Source organism: Cavia porcellus, unplaced genomic scaffold (genome assembly GCF_034190915.1).
Source record: "Cavia porcellus strain 051 isolate PalLab524CR breed Dunkin Hartley unplaced genomic scaffold, mCavPor4.1 scaffold_45, whole genome shotgun sequence".
NCBI classification, from domain to species: Eukaryota; Metazoa; Chordata; class Mammalia; order Rodentia; family Caviidae; genus Cavia; species Cavia porcellus.
Window position 1 is genome coordinate 4,694,206 of NW_026947528.1, and position 26,119 is coordinate 4,720,324.

Genomic DNA, 26,119 nt, shown 5'->3' on the forward strand with positions numbered 1-26,119 from the left:
GTTTCTGCGTAAGAAAATATAAGTAACAAAGGATGTGGTTTCAAGCCCAATGAGGAAAGGAGGGATTATCTTTATTTCAGTGCAGGTTGACCTTTCAAAGAAACAGTAATTCCTATGAAATAGGAGGTAAAATCTTTTGTAAAGAGACATGGACATGACCCGCTCAAGTTTATGTCACTGTTTTTAAAACGCCAAGGGCATTTGAGAAATTCTTGGCTGCTGAATTGTCCCTTTTTTCAAATTTCTCTTAGGTAAGACACTCCAGCTTCGTGAAACCATGGTACTGTTCCTTCCATGTAAAAAACCAGAGCAAAAAAGAAAATAAACTAAAACAAAACCCATCAAATTACATTTGAGAGCACACAATTGCTCAGCAGGCCCACTATTCAAGAAGCTAGAGGTACAGAAGCCTCAGCCTTCAGCCCATGGCCTGAAGTTTTGTCTCTATCATGGCCCCTCAATTCCCTGGCATGTCCACATTAACTCATGAATCTTTACTCATTTCCTCTTCAAATGCACAGGATCCAATATATTTGAACCCTGTTCACCTGGGCTGTAATCATCCAAGGACACACCAGAGGAAGGGCAGCCACCCCCTTGCCTGGGGCCTTGGAGCTTATCACAATAGAAATGGACACCTGAACAAGGGGAGCCAAAACAAAGAGAGGCATATTCCTAAAGTCTGAAGCACAGAAGCTACCTATAGACCAGTAGTGGGATTTCACAAATTATGTAAGAATCTCTGTGCACATGCTTGGCATGGTCGCTCATGCCTATAATCCCAGCAATCTGGGGGCTGAGGTGGATGTATCCTTGGGAGTTCCAGTCCATCTTGGGCTACGAATTTATCTCAAGGCCTCTTTTAACAACTACATAAGATGCTGTTTCCAAAAAGAGGACAACAGAAAACTAGACACACTTGGTCCAGGTCCCTGGGTTCACTACATGAGTTGTGGAGTCTAAATATTACATGCCATGAGAAAATACCTGGGATTTTTAGTGAAAGGGGCATTTATATCCCTTTTCTAAGGGTTTCCCTTTCACCATGTTACATTTGAATTCTGGGAAAACCTGCTGGTGATAAGCTATCTAGCATTATGTTGGTTTAGGTATTGAGCTAGTATCTCATGTTTAGTGTCCAGGGTTATGTTGGAATGGATGCAGACCTCCTTGAAATAGCGATTGCAGACAAGGGAACCCCGAGGAAGCTGGATAGTTGAAGCAGGCACTCCAAATATTCATGCACTGCAAGGATTCACTTTCATTTTGGGACTCATCTCATGGTTGCTGGCTTTTAGTGCTAACTGATACTACCATGGTGGCAGTAATCCAGCAGAGACTGCATGTATGGTTTGAAGGTTTGCTTCCCAAGCCACCAGAAACTTGGCAGAACCCAAATCATTGTGGCATTTTTTTCCTCCCCTGAAACATTTGGCTTTCTAAGTTTGAAAATTGAATAGACTGGGCTAGTCAAGTTTGGACCCCATGTACCAACAACAGAGCTAAAGACAGAGCCAATTACTTCCCTCCACTTGTCAAAATATGTCAAATTTGCTTGATCACCACAACTTCAAAGAAAATTCTGAGGCAACTTAGAGAGGTTATTCAAGTACTGCATGATTGGAATGGCTGTTTTTGTATGAGGTGGAAAGCTGCAGAGTTGGGCTGAAACTGTTCACAGAAACCCACAGGATTGTGGTTGCCAGGCAACCACACTGGGCTGAGACTGGCTGAACATCACTGTGAGGTGGATTTTAGGCTCTAGGTTTGAAAATTTAAAAGACTGGGCTAGGCAAGTTTGGAACCCATCGACCACAGACAGACCAAACGGTCTTTCAATTACTTCCCTCCACTTCTCAAAATATGTCAAATTTTCTTGATCACTACAACTGTAAAAAAAATTCTGAGGCAACATAGAGAGGCTAATCAAATACTGCATGATTGGAAAGGCTGTGGTTGTATGAGGTGGAACGCTGCAGAGTTCGGCTGAAACAGTTCACAGAATTCCACAAGCTTGTGGTTCCCAGGCAACCACACTGGGCTGCGATTGGCATAGCACCATTGTGAGCTGGACTTTAGGCTCTAGGATACAAGCGTGCAGTAGGAGACCTGAATCCCAATGATGGGCTTTGCCATGGAAATCTCAGTGGCACAGAGGACCTTGTAGGGCAAGATTTAAATAGGATGAATATTCTTGGCCTGATATGCCACAATATTCTCTCTGAAGGCTTCACTGCTCAGAATTTGTGGATGGAAATGCTTGCCAATCTACACATGGATGTACTTTCAATGGGATATGAAATATGCCAGGGCCTGGCAAATGATCTCTGCCATGTCCTATCCTTGAGCATATGCTTTTCCCTTGTTATGTCTGTCATTTGGCTGAGTCCTGTTCCCTAAGCTATTCAGTCAAGACTTGCTGGCATCATTCACCTGCAGTATAAGAGCTTTCTGTGAAATTTCTCAGCAGAAATCCTCTGCAAGCACATAGCTTTGGATATGAGAGACAGTGGTGGAAGTTGAATTTCAAGGGCAGATATTTGAAAACCATGAAACAAGCCCCGAATAAGATCTTTACATGTTTCCCAGATGAATATGTTTGGAAATACGGGGGAAGATGGAGATCAAGGCTGAGAAGAGTGCACACCCATTTCAAGGTACAAAAACCAGGAAAAAACATGGGAAAGCAAGAGAGCTGGTTAATCTGATGTAAAAATCTTTGATGATGAAAGGAAAATTATATTCTCATGATGATAGATTCAGGCTGTAGAAGTGAACTTCTCATGTTGGTTGTCCTATGTGTGGCCTTCTGCATTTGGCAGTGGATGCAGGATAGGAGATCTTCAAATTATCTGGTGGAACACAAAATACTGAAAAAAAATTCAGCCCAAATCCTGTGTATTCCTTCCCTTTGAGAACATATATGGATAAGGTACGAAGTTTCAAAAGAGAAAATGTCTTTTGGGTCATGGTTTCAACAATGAAATGGTCACTTCACATAACATTTTGAATTTTGCTTTCACACTTGCTCATGTACCGGGCCTGAGTAAAGCAGAATGCAGAGTAAGCCTCTTCAATAGTTGTGCATTCCATAAGTGGTTTTAAAACCAGTGAAACCCTTTGGATTTAGTGTTTGTATTTAATTGGTTGATTGGTTTTTCAAATTGTTTGTTTTATATTTTTAACTTTGTGAGTCAGGGAAGCCCTCACTCATAGTGATTTAGACCTCTCCAAAAGCTCTGAAGTTATTCATGTAACAGCTATTACATGTTATAAGTTTCTCCTATTAAAACTTGAAAGACAAACAGACTCTGCTACTTTTCATCTAAATTCAGTGTTGGGCTAAATTCAGTGTTGGACTTTTTACAAGTCCTTTGAAATGTGTCCTCCTCTAGTCACTGGTCGTGCTGGAAATTACTTTCTTGTGAAGACAGGATTTGAGCAAATTGACACAAGTACAGTTTGCCACTACTCTGGACACCTGGTTAAATATCCAGTTGCCTAAATGGTGTGTGTTTTACTTTGATCTCTGCTCACACTTTGCTCTTCCAGTTAGAACCACAGGGCTCCAGGCCATAGCGTTCCAGGCCTAAACAAGAAAATTTCCATTCCGTTTTGGGAGTTCATTCGTCTCTCATAATTACTTTTTCCACAAATGTGTGCTTCAGGAGAGGCCGTGTCCAAATGTGGAGAGGCCCATTTTCTTTGACTCACTTTCAGACTTTCTAAGATTTTCAGTTACTAGACGTTTGCCCAGACTTGCCCTTGTCAAGGGACAGTGCACTTCACTTGAAGTTGTGCAGTATTACTTCATGTGTCTCCGTGGAATTTCCACCAATGGGAAACTCTTGCTGTATTCATCTCCAAGTGTTTCTGCGTAAGAAAATATAAGTAACAAAGGATGTGGTTTCAAGCCCAATGAGGAAAGGAGGGATTATCTTTATTTCAGTGCAGGTTGACCTTTCAAAGAAACAGTAATTCCTATGAAATAAGAGGTAAAATCTTTTGTAAAGAGACATGGACATGACCCGCTCAAGTTTATGTCACTGTTTTTAAAACGCCAAGGGCATTTGAGAAATTCTTGGCTGCTGAATTGTCCCTTTTTTCAAATTTCTTTAGGTAAGACACTCCAGCTTCGTGAAACCATGGTACTGTTCCTTCCATGTAAAAAACTAGAGCAAAAAAGAAAATAAACTAAAACAAAACCCATCAAATTACATTTGAGAGCACACAATTGCTCAGCAGGCCCCCTATTCAAGAAGCTAGAGGTACAGAAGCCTCAGCCTTCAGCCCATGGCCTGAAGTTTTGTCTCTATCATGGCCCCTCAATTCCCTGGCATGTCCACATTAACTCATGAATCTTTACTCATTTCCTCTTCAAATGCACAGGATCCAATATATTTGAACCCTGTTCACCTGGGCTGTAATCATCCAAGGACACACCAGAGGAAGGGCAGCCACCCCCTTGCCTGGGGCCTTGGAGCTTATCACAATAGAAATGGACACCTGAACAAGGGGAGCCAAAACAAAGAGAGGCATATTCCTAAAGTCTGAAGCACAGAAGCTACCTATAGACCAGTAGTGGGATTTCACAAATTATGTAAGAATCTCTGTGCACATGCTTGGCATGGTCGCTCATGCCTATAATCCCAGCAATCTGGGGGCTGAGGTGGATGTATCCTTGGGAGTTCCAGTCCATCTTGGGCTACGAATTTATCTCAAGGCCTCTTTTAACAACTACATAAGATGCTGTTTCCAAAAAGAGGACAACAGAAAACTAGACACACTTGGTCCAGGTCCCTGGGTTCACTACATGAGTTGTGGAGTCTAAATATTCCATGCCATGAGAAAATACCTGGGATTTTTAGTGAAAGGGGCATTTATATCCCTTTTCTATGGGTTTCCCTTTCACCATGTTACATTTGAATTCTGGGAAAACCTGCTGGTGATAAGCTATCTAGCATTATGTTGGTTTAGGTATTGAGCTAGTACCTCATGTTTAGTGTTCAGGGTTATGTTGGAATGGCTGCAGACCTCCTTGAAATAGCGATTGCAGACAAGGGAACCCCGAGGAAGCTGGATAGTTGAAGCAGGCACTCCAAATATTCATGCACTGCAAGGATTCACTTTCATTTTGGGACTCATCTCATGGTTGCTGGCTTTTAGTGCTAACTGATACTACCATGGTGGCAGTAATCCAGCAGAGACTGCATGTATGGTTTGAAGGTTTGCTTCCCAAGCCACCAGAAACTTGGCAGAACCCAAATCATTGTGGCATTTTTTTCCTCCCCTGAAACATTTGGCTTTCTAAGTTTGAAAATTGAATAGACTGGGCTAGTCAAGTTTGGACCCCATGTACCAACAACAGAGCTAAAGACAGAGCCAATTACTTCCCTCCACTTGTCAAAATATGTCAAATTTGCTTGATCACCACAACTTCAAAGAAAATTCTGAGGCAACTTAGAGAGGTTATTCAAGTACTGCATGATTGGAATGGCTGTTTTTGTATGAGGTGGAAAGCTGCAGAGTTGGGCTGAAACTGTTCACAGAAACCCACAGGATTGTGGTTGCCAGGCAACCACACTGGGCTGAGACTGGCTGAACATCACTGTGAGGTGGATTTTAGGCTCTAGGTTTGAAAATTTAAAAGACTGGGCTAGGCAAGTTTGGAACCCATCGACCACAGACAGACCAAACGGTCTTTCAATTACTTCCCTCCACTTCTCAAAATATGTCAAATTTTCTTGATCACTACAACTGTAAAAAAAATTCTGAGGCAACATAGAGAGGCTAATCAAATACTGCATGATTGGAAAGGCTGTGGTTGTATGAGGTGGAACGCTGCAGAGTTCGGCTGAAACAGTTCACAGAATTCCACAAGCTTGTGGTTCCCAGGCAACCACACTGGGCTGCGATTGGCATAGCACCATTGTGAGCTGGACTTTAGGCTCTAGGATACAAGCGTGCAGTAGGAGACCTGAATCCCAATGATGGGCTTTGCCATGGAAATCTCAGTGGCACAGAGGACCTTGTAGGGCAAGATTTAAATAGGATGAATATTCTTGGCCTGATATGCCACAATATTCTCTCTGAAGGCTTCACTGCTCAGAATTTGTGGATGGAAATGCTTGCCAATCTACACATGGATGTACTTTCAATGGGATATGAAATATGCCAGGGCCTGGCAAATGATCTCTGCCATGTCCTATCCTTGAGCATATGCTTTTCCCTTGTTATGTCTGTCATTTGGCTGAGTCCTGTTCCCTAAGCTATTCAGTCAAGACTTGCTGGCATCATTCACCTGCAGTATAAGAGCTTTCTGTGAAATTTCTCAGCAGAAATCCTCTGCAAGCACATAGCTTTGGATATGAGAGACAGTGGTGGAAGTTGAATTTCAAGGGCAGATATTTGAAAACCATGAAACAAGCCCCGAATAAGATCTTTACATGTTTCCCAGATGAATATGTTTGGAAATACGGGGGAAGATGGAGATCAAGGCTGAGAAGAGTGCACACCCATTTCAAGGTACAAAAACCAGGAAAAAACATGGGAAAGCAAGAGAGCTGGTTAATCTGATGTAAAAATCTTTGATGATGAAAGGAAAATTATATTCTCATGATGATAGATTCAGGCTGTAGAAGTGAACTTCTCATGTTGGTTGTCCTATGTGTGGCCTTCTGCATTTGGCAGTGGATGCAGGATAGGAGATCTTCAAATTATCTGGTGGAACACAAAATACTGAAAAAAAATTCAGCCCAAATCCTGTGTATTCCTTCCCTTTGAGAACATATATGGATAAGGTACGAAGTTTCAAAAGAGAAAATGTCTTTTGGGTCATGGTTTCAACAATGAAATGGTCACTTCACATAACATTTTGAATTTTGCTTTCACACTTGCTCATGTACCGGGCCTGAGTAAAGCAGAATGCAGAGTAAGCCTCTTCAATAGTTGTGCATTCCATAAGTGGTTTTAAAACCAGTGAAACCCTTTGGATTTAGTGTTTGTATTTAATTGGTTGATTGGTTTTTCAAATTGTTTGTTTTATATTTTTAACTTTGTGAGTCAGGGAAGCCCTCACTCATAGTGATTTAGACCTCTCCAAAAGCTCTGAAGTTATTCATGTAACAGCTATTACATGTTATAAGTTTCTCCTATTAAAACTTGAAAGACAAACAGACTCTGCTACTTTTCATCTAAATTCAGTGTTGGGCTAAATTCAGTGTTGGACTTTTTACAAGTCCTTTGAAATGTGTCCTCCTCTAGTCACTGGTCGTGCTGGAAATTACTTTCTTGTGAAGACAGGATTTGAGCAAATTGACACAAGTACAGTTTGCCACTACTCTGGACACCTGGTTAAATATCCAGTTGCCTAAATGGTGTGTGTTTTACTTTGATCTCTGCTCACACTTTGCTCTTCCAGTTAGAACCACAGGGCTCCAGGCCATAGCGTTCCAGGCCTAAACAAGAAAATTTCCATTCCGTTTTGGGAGTTCATTCGTCTCTCATAATTACTTTTTCCACAAATGTGTGCTTCAGGAGAGGCCGTGTCCAAATGTGGAGAGGCCCATTTTCTTTGACTCACTTTCAGACTTTCTAAGATTTTCAGTTACTAGACGTTTGCCCAGACTTGCCCTTGTCAAGGGACAGTGCACTTCACTTGAAGTTGTGCAGTATTACTTCATGTGTCTCCGTGGAATTTCCACCAATGGGAAACTCTTGCTGTATTCATCTCCAAGTGTTTCTGCGTAAGAAAATATAAGTAACAAAGGATGTGGTTTCAAGCCCAATGAGGAAAGGAGGGATTATCTTTATTTCAGTGCAGGTTGACCTTTCAAAGAAACAGTAATTCCTATGAAATAAGAGGTAAAATCTTTTGTAAAGAGACATGGACATGACCCGCTCAAGTTTATGTCACTGTTTTTAAAACGCCAAGGGCATTTGAGAAATTCTTGGCTGCTGAATTGTCCCTTTTTTCAAATTTCTCTTAGGTAAGACACTCCAGCTTCGTGAAACCATGGTACTGTTCCTTCCATGTAAAAAACTAGAGCAAAAAAGAAAATAAACTAAAACAAAACCCATCAAATTACATTTGAGAGCACACAATTGCTCAGCAGGCCCCCTATTCAAGAAGCTAGAGGTACAGAAGCCTCAGCCTTCAGCCCATGGCCTGAAGTTTTGTCTCTATCATGGCCCCTCAATTCCCTGGCATGTCCACATTAACTCATGAATCTTTACTCATTTCCTCTTCAAATGCACAGGATCCAATATATTTGAACCCTGTTCACCTGGGCTGTAATCATCCAAGGACACACCAGAGGAAGGGCAGCCACCCCCTTGCCTGGGGCCTTGGAGCTTATCACAATAGAAATGGACACCTGAACAAGGGGAGCCAAAACAAAGAGAGGCATATTCCTAAAGTCTGAAGCACAGAAGCTACCTATAGACCAGTAGTGGGATTTCACAAATTATGTAAGAATCTCTGTGCACATGCTTGGCATGGTCGCTCATGCCTATAATCCCAGCAATCTGGGGGCTGAGGTGGATGTATCCTTGGGAGTTCCAGTCCATCTTGGGCTACGAATTTATCTCAAGGCCTCTTTTAACAACTACATAAGATGCTGTTTCCAAAAAGAGGACAACAGAAAACTAGACACACTTGGTCCAGGTCCCTGGGTTCACTACATGAGTTGTGGAGTCTAAATATTCCATGCCATGAGAAAATACCTGGGATTTTTAGTGAAAGGGGCATTTATATCCCTTTTCTATGGGTTTCCCTTTCACCATGTTACATTTGAATTCTGGGAAAACCTGCTGGTGATAAGCTATCTAGCATTATGTTGGTTTAGGTATTGAGCTAGTACCTCATGTTTAGTGTTCAGGGTTATGTTGGAATGGCTGCAGACCTCCTTGAAATAGCGATTGCAGACAAGGGAACCCCGAGGAAGCTGGATAGTTGAAGCAGGCACTCCAAATATTCATGCACTGCAAGGATTCACTTTCATTTTGGGACTCATCTCATGGTTGCTGGCTTTTAGTGCTAACTGATACTACCATGGTGGCAGTAATCCAGCAGAGACTGCATGTATGGTTTACAGGTTTGCTTCCCAAGCCACCAGAAACCTGGCAGAACCCAAATCATTGTGGCATTTTCTTTCCTCCCCTGAAACATTTGGCTTTCTAAGTTTGAAAATTGAATAGACTGGGCTAGTCAAGTTTGGACCCCATGTACCAACAACAGAGCTAAAGACAGAGCCAATTACTTCCCTCCACTTGTCAAAATATGTCAAATTTGCTTGATCACCACAACTTCAAAGAAAAATCTGAGGCAACTTATATAGGTTATTCAAATACTGCATGATTGGAATGGCTGTTTTTGTATGAGGTGGAAAGCTGCAGAGTTGGGCTGAAACTGTTCACAGAAACCCACAGGCTTGTGGTTGCCAGGCAACCACACTGGGCTGAGACTGGCTGAACATCACTGTGAGGTGGATTTTAGGCTCTAGGTTTGAAAATTTAAAAGACTGGGCTAGGCAAGTTTGGAACCCATCGACCACAGACAGACCAAACGGTCTTTCAATTACTTCCCTCCACTTCTCAAAATATGTCAAATTTTCTTGATCACTACAACTGTAAAAAAAATTCTGAGGCAACATAGAGAGGCTAATCAAATACTGCATGATTGGAAAGGCTGTGGTTGTATGAGGTGGAACGCTGCAGAGTTCGGCTGAAACAGTTCACAGAATTCCACAAGCTTGTGGTTCCCAGGCAACCACACTGGGCTGCGATTGGCATAGCACCATTGTGAGCTGGACTTTAGGCTCTAGGATACAAGCGTGCAGTAGGAGACCTGAGTCCCAATGCTGGGCTTTGCCATGGAAATCTCAGTGGCACAGAGGACCTTGTAGGGCAAGATTTAAATAGGATGAATATTCTTGGCCTGATATGCCACAATATTCTCTCTGAAGGCTTCACTGCTCAGAATTTGTGGATGGAAATGCTTGCCAATCTACACATGGATGTACTTTCAATGGGATATGAAATATGCCAGGGACTGGCAAATGATCTCTGCCATGTCCTATCCTTGAGCATACGCTTTTCCCTTGTTATGTCTGTCATTTGGCTGAGTCCTGTTCCCTAAGCTATTCAGTCAAGACTTGCTGGCATCATTCACCTGCAGTATAAGAGCTTTCTGGGAAATTTCTCAGCAGAAATCCTCTGCAAGCACATAGCTTTGGATATGAGAGACAGTGGTGGAAGTTGAATTTCAAGGGCAGATATTTGAAAACCATGAAACAAGCCCCGAATAAGATCTTTACATGTTTCCCAGATGAATATGTTTGGAAATACGGGGGAAGATGGAGATCAAGCCTGAGAAGAGTGCACACCCATTTCAAGGTACAAAAACCAGGGAAAAACATGGGAAAGCAAGAGAGCCGGTTAATCTGATGTAAAAATCTTTGATGATGAAAGGAAAATTATATTCTCATGATGATAGATTCAGGCTGTAGAAGTGAACTTCTCATGTTGGTTGTCCTATGTGTGGCCTTCTGCATTTGGCAGTGGATGCAGGATAGGAGATCTTCAAATTATCTGGTGGAACACAAAATACTGAAAAAAAATTCAGCCCAAATCCTGTGTATTCCTTCCCTTTGAGAACATATATGGATAATGTATGAAGTTTCAAAAGAGAAAATGTCTTTTGGGTCATGGTTTCAACAATGAAATGGTCACTTCACATAACATTTTGAATTTTGCTTTCACACTTGCTCATGTACCGGGCATGAGTAAGTAGAATGCAGAGTAAGCCTCTTCAATGGTTGTGCATTCCATAAGTGGTTTTAAAACCAGGGAACCCCTTTGGACTTAGTGTTTGTATTTAATTGGTTGATTGGTTTTTCAAATTGTTTGTTTTATATTTTTAACTTTGTGAGTCAGGGAAGCTTTCACTCATAGTGATTTAGACCTCTCCAAAAGCTCTGAAGTTATTCATGTAACAGCTATTACATGTTATAAGTTTCTGCTATTAAAACTTGAAAGACAAACAGACTCTGCTACTTTTCATCTAAATTCAGTGTTGGGCTAAATTCAGTGTTGGACTTTTTACAAGTCCTTTGAAATGTGTCCTCCTCTAGTCACTGGTCGTGCTGGAAATTACTTTCTTGTGAAGACAGGATTTGAGCAAATTGACACAAGTACAGTTTGCCACTACTCTGGACACCTGGTTAAATATCCAGTTGCCTAAATGGTGTGTGTTTTACTTTGATCTCTGCTCACACTTTGCTCTTCCAGTTAGAACCACAGGGCTCCAGGCCATAGCGTTCCAGGCCTAAACAAGAAAATTTCCATTCCGTTTTGGGAGTTCATTCATCTCTCATAATTACTTTTTCCACAAATGTGTGCTTCAGGAGAGGCCGTGTCCAAATGTGAGAGGCCCATTTTCTTTCACTCACTTTCAGACTTTCTAAGATTTTCAGTTACTAGACGTTTGCCCAGACTTGCCATTGTCAAGGGACAGTGCACTTCATTTGAAGTTGTGCAGTATTACTTCATGTGTCTCCGTGGAATTTCCACCAATGGGAAACTCTTGCTGTATTCATCTCCAAGTGTTTCTGCGTAAGAAAATATAAGTAACAAAGGATGTGGTTTCAAGCCCAATGAGGAAAGGAGGGATTATCTTTATTTCAGTGCAGGTTGACCTTTCAAAGAAACAGTAATTCCTATGAAATAGGAGGTAAAATCTTTTGTAAAGAGACATGGACATGACCCGCTCAATTTATGTCACTGTTTTTAAAACGCCAAGGGCATTTGAGAAATTCTTGGCTGCTGAATTGTCCCTTTTTTCAAATTTCTTTAGGTAAGTCACTCCAGCTTCGTGAAACCATGGTACTGTTCCTTCCATGTAAAAAACCAGAGCAAAAAAGAAAATAAATTAAAACAAAACCCATCAAATTACATTTGAGAGCACACAATTGCTCAGCAGGCCCCCTATTCAAGAAGCTAGAGGTACAGAAGCCTCAGCCTTCAGCCCATGGCCTGAAGTTTTGTCTCTATCATGGCCCCTCAATTCCCTGGCATGTCCACATTAACTCATGAATCTTTACTCATTTCCTCTTCAAATGCACTGGATCCAATATATTTGAACCCTGTTCACCTGGGCTGTAGTCATCCTAGGACACACCAGAGGAAGGGCAGCCACCCCCTTGCCTGGGGCCTTGGAGCTTATCACAATAGAAATGGACACCTGAACAAGGGGAGCCAAAACAAAGAGAGGCATATTCCTAAAGTCTGAAGCACAGAAGCTACCTATAGACCAGTAGTGGGATTTCACAAATTATGTAAGAATCTCTGTGCACATGCTTGGCATGGTCGCTCATGCCTATAATCCCAGCAATCTGGGGGCTGAGGTGGATGTATCCTTGGGAGTTCCAGTCCATCTTGGGCTACGAATTTATCTCAAGGCCTCTTTTAACAACTACATAAGATGCTGTTTCCAAAAAGAGGACAACAGAAAACTAGACACACTTGGTCCAGGTCCCTGGGTTCACTACATGAGTTGTGGAGTCTAAATATTCCATGCCATGAGAAAATACCTGGGATTTTTAGTGAAAGGGGCATTTATATCCCTTTTCTATGGGTTTCCCTTTCACCATGTTACATTTGAATTCTGGGAAAACCTGCTGGTGATAAGCTATCTAGCATTATGTTGGTTTAGGTATTGAGCTAGTACCTCATGTTTAGTGTTCAGGGTTATGTTGGAATGGCTGCAGACCTCCTTGAAATAGCGATTGCAGACAAGGGAACCCCGAGGAAGCTGGATAGTTGAAGCAGGCACTCCAAATATTCATGCACTGCAAGGATTCACTTTCATTTTGGGACTCATCTCATGGTTGCTGGCTTTTAGTGCTAACTGATACTACCATGGTGGCAGTAATCCAGCAGAGACTGCATGTATGGTTTACAGGTTTGCTTCCCAAGCCACCAGAAACCTGGCAGAACCCAAATCATTGTGGCATTTTCTTTCCTCCCCTGAAACATTTGGCTTTCTAAGTTTGAAAATTGAATAGACTGGGCTAGTCAAGTTTGGACCCCATGTACCAACAACAGAGCTAAAGACAGAGCCAATTACTTCCCTCCACTTGTCAAAATATGTCAAATTTGCTTGATCACCACAACTTCAAAGAAAAATCTGAGGCAACTTAGAGAGGTTATTCAAATACTGCATGATTGGAATGGCTGTTTTTGTATGAGGTGCAAAGCTACAGAGTTGGGCTGAAACTGTTCACAGAAACCCACAGGCTTGTGGTTGCCAGGCAACCACACTGGGCTGAGACTGGCTGAACATCACTGTGAGGTGGATTTTAGGCTCTAGGTTTGAAAATTTAAAAGACTGGGCTAGGCAAGTTTGGAACCCATCGACCACAGACAGACCAAACGGTCTTTCAATTACTTCCCTCCACTTCTCAAAATATGTCAAATTTTCTTGATCACTACAACTGTAAAAAAAATTCTGAGGCAACATAGAGAGGCTAATCAAATACTGCATGATTGGAAAGGCTGTGGTTGTATGAGGTGGAACGCTGCAGAGTTCGGCTGAAACAGTTCACAGAATTCCACAAGCTTGTGGTTCCCAGGCAACCACACTGGGCTGCGATTGGCATAGCACCATTGTGAGCTGGACTTTAGGCTCTAGGATACAAGCGTACAGTAGGAGACCTGAGTCCCAATGCTGGGCTTTGCCATGGAAATCTCAGTGGCACAGAGGACCTTGTAGGGCAAGATTTAAATAGGATGAATATTCTTGGCCTGATATGCCACAATATTCTCTCTGAAGGCTTCACTGCTCAGAATTTGTGGATGGAAATGCTTGCCAATCTACACATGGATGTACTTTCAATGGGATATGAAATATGCCAGGGCCTGGCAAATGATCTCTGCCATGTCCTATCCTTGAGCATACGCTTTTCCCTTGTTATGTCTGTCATTTGGCTGAGTCCTGTTCCCTAAGCTATTCAGTCAAGACTTGCTGGCATCATTCACCTGCAGTATAAGAGCTTTCTGGGAAATTTCTCAGCAGAAATCCTCTGCAAGCACATAGCTTTGGATATGAGAGACAGTGGTGGAAGTTGAATTTCAAGGGCAGATATTTGAAAACCATGAAACAAGCCCCGAATAAGATCTTTACATGTTTCCCAGATGAATATGTTTGCAAATACGGGGGAAGATGGAGATCAAGGCTGAGAAGAGTGCACACCCATTTCAAGGTACAAAAACCAGGGAAAAACATGGGAAAGCAAGAGAGCTGGTTAATCTGATGTAAAAATCTTTGATGATGAAAGGAAAATTATATTCTCATGATGATATATTCAGGCTGTAGAAGTGAACTTCTCATGTTGGTTGTCCTATGTGTGGCCTTCTGCATTGGGCAGTGGATGCAGGACAGGAGATCTTCAAATTATCTGGTGGAACACAAAATACTGAAAAAAAATTCAGCCCAAATCCTGTGTATTCCTTCCCTTTGAGAACATATATGGATAATGTACGAAGTTTCAAAAGAGAAAATGTCTTTTGGGTCATGGTTTCAACAATGAAATTGTCAGTTCACATAACATTTTGAATTTTGCTTTCACACTTGCTCATGTACCGGGCCTGAGTAAAGCAGAATGCAGAGTAAGCCTCTTCAATAGTTGTGCATTCCATAAGTGGTTTTAAAACCAGTGAAACCCTTTGGACTTAGTGTTTGTATTTAATTGGTTGATTGGTTTTTCAAATTGTTTGTTTTATATTTTTAACTTTGTGAGTCAGGGAAGCCCTCACTCATAGTGATTTAGACCTCTCCAAAAGCTCTGAAGTTATTCATGTAACAGCTATTACATGTTATAAGTTTCTCCTATTAAAACTTGAAAGACAAACAGACTCTGCTACTTTTCATCTAAATTCAGTGTTGGGCTAAATTCAGTGTTGGACTTTTTACAAGTCCTTTGAAATGTGTCCTCCTCTAGTCACTGGTCGTGCTGGAAATTACTTTCTTGTGAAGACAGGATTTGAGCAAATTGACACAAGTACAGTTTGCCACTACTCTGGACACCTGGTTAAATATCCAGTTGCCTAAATGGTGTGTGTTTTACTTTGATCTCTGCTCACACTTTGCTCTTCCAGTTAGAACCACAGGGCTCCAGGCCATAGCGTTCCAGGCCTAAACAAGAAAATTTCCATTCCGTTTTGGGAGTTCATTCGTCTCTCATAATTACTTTTTCCACAAATGTGTGCTTCAGGAGAGGCCGTGTCCAAATGTGGAGAGGCCCATTTTCTTTCACTCACTTTCAGACTTTCTAAGATTTTCAGTTACTAGACGTTTGCCCAGACTTGCCCTTGTCAAGGGACAGTGCACTTCACTTGAAGTTGTGCAGTATTACTTCATGTGTCTCCGTGGAATTTCCACCAATGGGAAACTCTTGCTGTATTCATCTCCAAGTGTTTCTGCGTAAGAAAATATAAGTAACAAAGGATGTGGTTTCAAGCCCAATGAGGAAAGGAGGGATTATCTTTATTTCAGTGCAGGTTGACCTTTCAAAGAAACAGTAATTCCTATGAAATAGGAGGTAAAATCTTTTGTAAAGAGACATGGACATGACCCGCTCAAGTTTATGTCACTGTTTTTAAAACGCCAAGGGCATTTGAGAAATTCTTGGCTGCTGAATTGTCCCTTTTTTCAAATTTCTCTTAGGTAAGACACTCCAGCTTCGTGAAACCATGGTACTGTTCCTTCCATGTAAAAAACCAGAGCAAAAAAGAAAATAAACTAAAACAAAACCCATCAAATTACATTTGAGAGCACACAATTGCTCAGCAGGCCCACTATTCAAGAAGCTAGAGGTACAGAAGCCTCAGCCTTCAGCCCATGGCCTGAAGTTTTGTCTCTATCATGGCCCCTCAATTCCCTGGCATGTCCACATTAACTCATGAATCTTTACTCATTTCCTCTTCAAATGCACAGGATCCAATATATTTGAACCCTGTTCACCTGGGCTGTAATCATCCAAGGACACACCAGAGGAAGGGCAGCCACCCCCTTGCCTGGGGCCTTGGAGCTTATCACAATAGAAATGGACACCTGAACAAGGGGAGCCAAAACAAAGAGAGGCATATTCCTAAAGTCTGAAGCACAGAAGCTACCTATAGACCAGTAGTGGGATTTCACAAATTATGTAAGAATCTCTGTGCACATGCTTGGCATGGTCGCTCATGCCTATAATCCCAGCAATCTGGGGGCTGAGGTGGATGTATCCTTGGGAGTTCCAGTCCATCTTGGGCTACGAATTTATCTCAAGGCCTCTTTTAACAACTACATAAGATGCTGTTTCCAAAAAGAGGACAACAGAAAACTAGACACACTTGGTCCAGGTCCCTGGGTTCACTACATGAGTTGTGGAGTCTAAATATTCCATGCCATGAGAAAATACCTGGGATTTTTAGTGAAAGGGGCATTTGAATTACTTTTCCAAGGCTTTCCCTTTCACCATGTTACATTTGAATTCTGGGAAAACCTGCTGGTGATAAGCTATCTAGCATTATGTTGGTTTAGGTATTGAGCTAGTACCTCATGTTTAGTGTTCAGGGTTATGCTTGAATGGCTGCAGACCTCCTTGAAATAGCGATTGCAGACAAGGGAACCCCGAGGAAGCTGGATAGTTGAAGCAGGCACTCCAAATATTCATGCACTGCAAGGATTCACTTTCATTTTGGGACTCATCTCATGGTTGCTGGCTTTTAGTGCTAACTGATACTACCATGGTGGCAGTAATCCAGCAGAGACTGCATGTATGGTTTGCAGGTTTGCTTCCCAAGCCACCAGAAACTTGGCAGAACCCAAATCATTGTGGCATTTTCATTCCTCCCCTGAAACATTTGGCTTTCTAAGTTTGAAAATTGAATAGACTGGGCTAGTCAAGTTTGGACACCATGTACCAACAACAGAGCTAAAGACAGAGCCAATTACTTCCCTCCACTTGTCAAAATATGTCAAATTTGCTTGATCACCACAACTTCAAAGAAAAATCTGAGGCAAGTTAGAGAGGTTATTCAAATACTGCATGATTGGAATGGCTGTTTTTGTATGAGGTGGAAAGCTGCAGAGTTGGGCTGAAACTGTTCACAGAAACCCACAGGCTTGTGGTTGCCAGGCAACCACACTGGGCTGAGACTGGCTGAACATCACTGTGAGGTGGATTTTAGGCTCTAGGTTTGAAAATTTAAAAGACTGGGCTAGGCAAGTTTGGAACCCATCGACCACAGACAGACCAAACGGTCTTTCAATTACTTCCCTCCACTTCTCAAAATATGTCAAATTTTCTTGATCACTACAACTGTAAAAAAAATTCTGAGGCAACATAGAGAGGCTAATCAAATACTGCATGATTGGAAAGGCTGTGGTTGTATGAGGTGGAACGCTGCAGAGTTCGGCTGAAACAGTTCACAGAATTCCACAAGCTTGTGGTTCCCAGGCAACCACACTGGGCTGCGATTGGCATAGCACCATTGTGAGCTGGACTTTAGGCTCTAGGATACAAGCATACAGTAGGAGACCTGAGTCCCAATGCTGGGCTTTGCCATGGAAATCTCAGTGGCACAGAGGACCTTGTAGGGCAAGATTTAAATAGGATGAATATTCTTGGCCTGATATGCCACAATATTCTCTCTGAAGGCTTCACTGCTCAGAATTTGTGGATGGAAATGCTTGCCAATCTACACATGGATGTACTTTCAATGGGATATGAAATATGCCAGGGCCTGGCAAATGATCTCTGCCATGTCCTATCCTTGAGCATACGCTTTTCCCTTGTTATGTCTGTCATTTGGCTGAGTCCTGTTCCCTAAGCTATTCAGTCAAGACTTGCTGGCATCATTCACCTGCAGTATAAGAGCTTTCTGGGAAATTTCTCAGCAGAAATCCTCTGCAAGCACATAGCTTTGGATATGAGAGACAGTGGTGGAATTTGAATTTCAAGGGCAGATATTTGAAAACCATGAAACAAGCCCCGAATAAGATCTTTACATGTTTCCCAGATGAATATGTTTGGAAATACGGGGGAAGATGGAGATCAAGGCTGAGAAGAGTGCACACCCATTTCAAGGTACAAAAACCAGGGAAAAACATGGGAAAGCAAGAGAGCTGGTTAATCTGATGTAAAAATCTTTGATGATGAAAGGAAAATTATATTCTCATGATGATAGATTCAGGCTGTAGAAGTGAACTTCTCATGTTGGTTGTCCTATGTGTGGCCTTCTGCATTTGGCAGTGGATGCAGGATAGGAGATCTTCAAATTATCTGGTGGAACACAAAATACTGAAAAAAAATTCAGCCCAAATCCTGTGTATTCCTTCCCTTTGGGAACATATATGGATAAGGTACGAAGTTTCAAAAGAGAAAATGTCTTTGGGGTCATGGTTTCAACAATGAAATGGTCACTTCACATAACATTTTGAATTTTGCTTTCACACTTGCTCATGTACCGGGCCTGAGTAAAGCAGAATGCAGAGTAAGCCTCTTCAATAGTTGTGCATTCCATAAGTGGTTTTAAAACCAGTGAAACCCTTTGGATTTAGTGTTTGTATTTAATTGGTTGATTGGTTTTTCAAATTGTTTGTTTTATATTTTTAACTTTGTGAGTCAGGGAAGCCCTCACTCATAGTGATTTAGACCTCTCCAAAAGCTCTGAAGTTATTCATGTAACAGCTATTACATGTTATAAGTTTCTCCTATTAAAACTTGAAAGACAAACAGACTCTGCTACTTTTCATCTAAATTCAGTGTTGGGCTAAATTCAGTGTTGGACTTTTTACAAGTCCTTTGAAATGTGTCCTCCTCTAGTCACTGGTCGTGCTGGAAATTACTTTCTTGTGAAGACAGGATTTGAGCAAATTGACACAAGTACAGTTTGCCACTACTCTGGACACCTGGTTAAATATCCAGTTGCCTAAATGGTGTGTGTTTTACTTTGATCTCTGCTCACACTTTGCTCTTCCAGTTAGAACCACAGGGCTCCAGGCCATAGCGTTCCAGGCCTAAACAAGAAAATTTCCATTCCGTTTTGGGAGTTCATTCGTCTCTCATAATTACTTTTTCCACAAATGTGTGCTTCAGGAGAGGCCGTGTCCAAATGTGGAGAGGCCCATTTTCTTTGACTCACTTTCAGACTTTCTAAGATTTTCAGTTACTAGACATTTGCCCAGACTTGCCCTTGTCAAGGGACAGTGCACTTCACTTGAAGTTGTGCAGTATTACTTCATGTGTCTCCGTGGAATTTCCACCAATGGGAAACTCTTGCTGTATTCATCTCCAAGTGTTTCTGCGTAAGAAAATATAAGTAACAAAGGATGTGGTTTCAAGCCCAATGAGGAAAGGAGGGATTATCTTTATTTCAGTGCAGGTTGACCTTTCAAAGAAACAGTAATTCCTATGAAATAAGAGGTAAAATCTTTTGTAAAGAGACATGGACATGACCCGCTCAAGTTTATGTCACTGTTTTTAAAACGCCAAGGGCATTTGAGAAATTCTTGGCTGCTGAATTGTCCCTTTTTTCAAATTTCTCTTAGGTAAGACACTCCAGCTTCGTGAAACCATGGTACTGTTCCTTCCATGTAAAAAACTAGAGCAAAAAAGAAAATAAACTAAAACAAAACCCATCAAATTACATTTGAGAGCACACAATTGCTCAGCAGGCCCCCTATTCAAGAAGCTAGAGGTACAGAAGCCTCAGCCTTCAGCCCATGGCCTGAAGTTTTGTCTCTATCATGGCCCCTCAATTCCCTGGCATGTCCACATTAACTCATGAATCTTTACTCATTTCCTCTTCAAATGCACAGGATCCAATATATTTGAACCCTGTTCACCTGGGCTGTAATCATCCAAGGACACACCAGAGGAAGGGCAGCCACCCCCTTGCCTGGGGCCTTGGAGCTTATCACAATAGAAATGGACACCTGAACAAGGGGAGCCAAAACAAAGAGAGGCATATTCCTAAAGTCTGAAGCACAGAAGCTACCTATAGACCAGTAGTGGGATTTCACAAATTATGTAAGAATCTCTGTGCACATGCTTGGCATGGTCGCTCATGCCTATAATCCCAGCAATCTGGGGGCTGAGGTGGATGTATCCTTGGGAGTTCCAGTCCATCTTGGGCTACGAATTTATCTCAAGGCCTCTTTTAACAACTACATAAGATGCTGTTTCCAAAAAGAGGACAACAGAAAACTAGACACACTTGGTCCAGGTCCCTGGGTTCACTACATGAGTTGTGGAGTCTAAATATTCCATGCCATGAGAAAATACCTGGGATTTTTAGTGAAAGGGGCATTTATATCCCTTTTCTATGGGTTTCCCTTTCACCATGTTACATTTGAATTCTGGGAAAACCTGCTGGTGATAAGCTATCTAGCATTATGTTGGTTTAGGTATTGAGCTAGTACCTCATGTTTAGTGTTCAGGGTTATGTTGGAATGGCTGCAGACCTCCTTGAAATAGCGATTGCAGACAAGGGAACCCCGAGGAAGCTGGATAGTTGAAGCAGGCACTCCAAATATTCATGCACTGCAAGGATTCACTTTCATTTTGGGACTCATCTCATGGTTGCTGGCTTTTAGTGCTAACTGATACTACCATGGTGGCAGTAATCCAGCAGAGACTGCATGTATGGTTTACAGGTTTGCTTCCCAAGCCACCAGAAACCTGGCAGAACCCAAATCATTGTGGCATTTTCTTTCCTCCCCTGAAACATTTGGCTTTCTAAGTTTGAAAATTGAATAGACTGGGCTAGTCAAGTTTGGACCCCATGTACCAACAACAGAGCTAAAGACAGAGCCAATTACTTCCCTCCACTTGTCAAAATATGTCAAATTTGCTTGATCACCACAACTTCAAAGAAAAATCTGAGGCAACTTATATAGGTTATTCAAATACTGCATGATTGGAATGGCTGTTTTTGTATGAGGTGGAAAGCTGCAGAGTTGGGCTGAAACTGTTCACAGAAACCCACAGGCTTGTGGTTGCCAGGCAACCACACTGGGCTGAGACTGGCTGAACATCACTGTGAGGTGGATTTTAGGCTCTAGGTTTGAAAATTTAAAAGACTGGGCTAGGCAAGTTTGGAACCCATCGACCACAGACAGACCAAACGGTCTTTCAATTACTTCCCTCCACTTCTCAAAATATGTCAAATTTTCTTGATCACTACAACTGTAAAAAAAATTCTGAGGCAACATAGAGAGGCTAATCAAATACTGCATGATTGGAAAGGCTGTGGTTGTATGAGGTGGAACGCTGCAGAGTTCGGCTGAAACAGTTCACAGAATTCCACAAGCTTGTGGTTCCCAGGCAACCACACTGGGCTGCGATTGGCATAGCACCATTGTGAGCTGGACTTTAGGCTCTAGGATACAAGCGTGCAGTAGGAGACCTGAGTCCCAATGCTGGGCTTTGCCATGGAAATCTCAGTGGCACAGAGGACCTTGTAGGGCAAGATTTAAATAGGATGAATATTCTTGGCCTGATATGCCACAATATTCTCTCTGAAGGCTTCACTGCTCAGAATTTGTGGATGGAAATGCTTGCCAATCTACACATGGATGTACTTTCAATGGGATATGAAATATGCCAGGGACTGGCAAATGATCTCTGCCATGTCCTATCCTTGAGCATACGCTTTTCCCTTGTTATGTCTGTCATTTGGCTGAGTCCTGTTCCCTAAGCTATTCAGTCAAGACTTGCTGGCATCATTCACCTGCAGTATAAGAGCTTTCTGGGAAATTTCTCAGCAGAAATCCTCTGCAAGCACATAGCTTTGGATATGAGAGACAGTGGTGGAAGTTGAATTTCAAGGGCAGATATTTGAAAACCATGAAACAAGCCCCGAATAAGATCTTTACATGTTTCCCAGATGAATATGTTTGGAAATACGGGGGAAGATGGAGATCAAGCCTGAGAAGAGTGCACACCCATTTCAAGGTACAAAAACCAGGGAAAAACATGGGAAAGCAAGAGAGCTGGTTAATCTGATGTAAAAATCTTTGATGATGAAAGGAAAATTATATTCTCATGATGATATATTCAGGCTGTAGAAGTGAACTTCTCATGTTGGTTGTCCTATGTGTGGCCTTCTGCATTTGGCAGTGGATGCAGGATAGGAGATCTTCAAATTATCTGGTGGAACACAAAATACTGAAAAAAAATTCAGCCCAAATCCTGTGTATTCCTTCCCTTTGAGAACATATATGGATAATGTATGAAGTTTCAAAAGAGAAAATGTCTTTTGGGTCATGGTTTCAACAATGAAATGGTCACTTCACATAACATTTTGAATTTTGCTTTCACACTTGCTCATGTACCGGGCATGAGTAAAGTAGAATGCAGAGTAAGCCTCTTCAATGGTTGTGCATTCCATAAGTGGTTTTAAAACCAGGGAACCCCTTTGGACTTAGTGTTTGTATTTAATTGGTTGATTGGTTTTTCAAATTGTTTGTTTTACTATTTTTAACTTTGTGAGTCAGGGAAGCCCTCACTCATAGAGATTCAGACCTCTCCAAAAGCTCTGAAGTTATTCATGTAACAGCTATTACATGTTATAAGTTTCTGCTATTAAAACTTGAAAGACAAACAGACTCTGCTACTTTTCATCTAAATTCAGTGTTGGGCTAAATTCAGTGTTGGACTTTTTACAAGTCCTTTGAAATGTGTCCTCCTCTAGTCACTGGTCGTGCTGGAAATTACTTTCTTGTGAAGACAGGATTTGAGCAAATTGACACAAGTACAGTTTGCCACTACTCTGGACACCTGGTTAAATATCCAGTTGCCTAAATGGTGTGTGTTTTACTTTGATCTCTGCTCACACTTTGCTCTTCCAGTTAGAACCACAGGGCTCCAGGCCATAGCGTTCCAGGCCTAAACAAGAAAATTTCCATTCCGTTTTGGGAGTTCATTCGTCTCTCATAATTACTTTTTCCACAAATGTGTGCTTCAGGAGAGGCCGTGTCCAAATGTGAGAGGCCCATTTTCTTTCACTCACTTTCAGACTTTCTAAGATTTTCAGTTACTAGACGTTTGCCCAGACTTGCCATTGTCAAGGGACAGTGCACTTCATTTGAAGTTGTGCAGTATTACTTCATGTGTCTCCGTGGAATTTCCACCAATGGGAAACTCTTGCTGTATTCATCTCCAAGTGTTTCTGCGTAAGAAAATATAAGTAACAAAGGATGTGGTTTCAAGCCCAATGAGGAAAGGAGGGATTATCTTTATTTCAGTGCAGGTTGACCTTTCAAAGAAACAGTAATTCCTATGAAATAGGATGTAAAATCTTTTGTAAAGAGACATGGACATGACCCGCTCAAGTTTATGTCACTGTTTTTAAAACGCCAAGGGCATTTGAGAAATTCTTGGCTGCTGAATTGTCCCTTTTTTCAAATTTCTTTAGGTAAGTCACTCCAGCTTCGTGAAACCATGGTACTGTTCCTTCCATGTAAAAAACTAGAGCAAAAAAGAAAATAAACTAAAACAAAACCCATCAAATTACATTTGAGAGCACACAATTGCTCAGCAGGCCCCCTATTCAAGAAGCTAGAGGTACAGAAGCCTCAGCCTTCAGCCCATGGCCTGAAGTTTTGTCTCTATCATGGCCCCTCAATTCCCTGGCATGTCCACATTAACTCATGAATCTTTACTCATTTCCTCTTCAAATGCACAGGATCCAATATATTTGAACCCTGTTCACCTGGGCTGTAATCATCCAAGGACACACCAGAGGAAGGGCAGCCACCCCCTTGCCTGGGGCCTTGGAGCTTATCACAATAGAAATGGACACCTGAACAAGGGGAGCCAAAACAAAGAGAGGCATATTCCTAAAGTCTGAAGCACAGAAGCTACCTATAGACCAGTAGTGGGATTTCACAAATTATGTAAGAATCTCTGTGCACATGCTTGGCATGGTCGCTCATGCCTATAATCCCAGCAATCTGGGGGCTGAGGTGGATGTATCCTTGGGAGTTCCAGTCCATCTTGGGCTACGAATTTATCTCAAGGCCTCTTTTAACAACTACATAAGATGCTGTTTCCAAAAAAGGACAACAGAAAACTAGACACACTTGGTCCAGGTCCCTGGGTTCACTACATGAGTTGTGGAGTCTAAATATTCCATGCCATGAGAAAATACCTGGGATTTTTAGTGAAAGGGGCATTTATATCCCTTTTCTATGGGTTTCCCTTTCACCATGTTACATTTGAATTCTGGGAAAACCTGCTGGTGATAAGCTATCTAGCATTATGTTGGTTTAGGTATTGAGCTAGTACCTCATGTTTAGTGTTCAGGGTTATGTTGGAATGGCTGCAGACCTCCTTGAAATAGCGATTGCAGACAAGGGAACCCCGAGGAAGCTGGATAGTTGAAGCAGGCACTCCAAATATTCATGCACTGCAAGGATTCACTTTCATTTTGGGACTCATCTCATGGTTGCTGGCTTTTAGTGCTAACTGATACTACCATGGTGGCAGTAATCCAGCAGAGACTGCATGTATGGTTTACAGGTTTGCTTCCCAAGCCACCAGAAACCTGGCAGAACCCAAATCATTGTGGCATTTTCTTTCCTCCCCTGAAACATTTGGCTTTCTAAGTTTGAAAATTGAATAGACTGGGCTAGTCAAGTTTGGACCCCATGTACCAACAACAGAGCTAAAGACAGAGCCAATTACTTCCCTCCACTTGTCAAAATATGTCAAATTTGCTTGATCACCACAACTTCAAAGAAAAATCTGAGGCAACTTATATAGGTTATTCAAATACTGCATGATTGGAATGGCTGTTTTTGTATGAGGTGGAAAGCTGCAGAGTTGGGCTGAAACTGTTCACAGAAACCCACAGGCTTGTGGTTGCCAGGCAACCACACTGGGCTGAGACTGGCTGAACATCACTGTGAGGTGGATTTTAGGCTCTAGGTTTGAAAATTTAAAAGACTGGGCTAGGCAAGTTTGGAACCCATCGACCACAGACAGACCAAACGGTCTTTCAATTACTTCCCTCCACTTCTCAAAATATGTCAAATTTTCTTGATCACTACAACTGTAAAAAAAATTCTGAGGCAACATAGAGAGGCTAATCAAATACTGCATGATTGGAAAGGCTGTGGTTGTATGAGGTGGAACGCTGCAGAGTTCGGCTGAAACAGTTCACAGAATTCCACAAGCTTGTGGTTCCCAGGCAACCACACTGGGCTGCGATTGGCATAGCACCATTGTGAGCTGGACTTTAGGCTCTAGGATACAAGCGTGCAGTAGGAGACCTGAGTCCCAATGCTGGGCTTTGCCATGGAAATCTCAGTGGCACAGAGGACCTTGTAGGGCAAGATTTAAATAGGATGAATATTCTTGGCCTGATATGCCACAATATTCTCTCTGAAGGCTTCACTGCTCAGAATTTGTGGATGGAAATGCTTGCCAATCTACACATGGATGTACTTTCAATGGGATATGAAATATGCCAGGGACTGGCAAATGATCTCTGCCATGTCCTATCCTTGAGCATACGCTTTTCCCTTGTTATGTCTGTCATTTGGCTGAGTCCTGTTCCCTAAGCTATTCAGTCAAGACTTGCTGGCATCATTCACCTGCAGTATAAGAGCTTTCTGGGAAATTTCTCAGCAGAAATCCTCTGCAAGCACATAGCTTTGGATATGAGAGACAGTGGTGGAAGTTGAATTTCAAGGGCAGATATTTGAAAACCATGAAACAAGCCCCGAATAAGATCTTTACATGTTTCCCAGATGAATATGTTTGGAAATACGGGGGAAGATGGAGATCAAGCCTGAGAAGAGTGCACACCCATTTCAAGGTACAAAAACCAGGGAAAAACATGGGAAAGCAAGAGAGCTGGTTAATCTGATGTAAAAATCTTTGATGATGAAAGGAAAATTATATTCTCATGATGATATATTCAGGCTGTAGAAGTGAACTTCTCATGTTGGTTGTCCTATGTGTGGCCTTCTGCATTTGGCAGTGGATGCAGGATAGGAGATCTTCAAATTATCTGGTGGAACACAAAATACTGAAAAAAAATTCAGCCCAAATCCTGTGTATTCCTT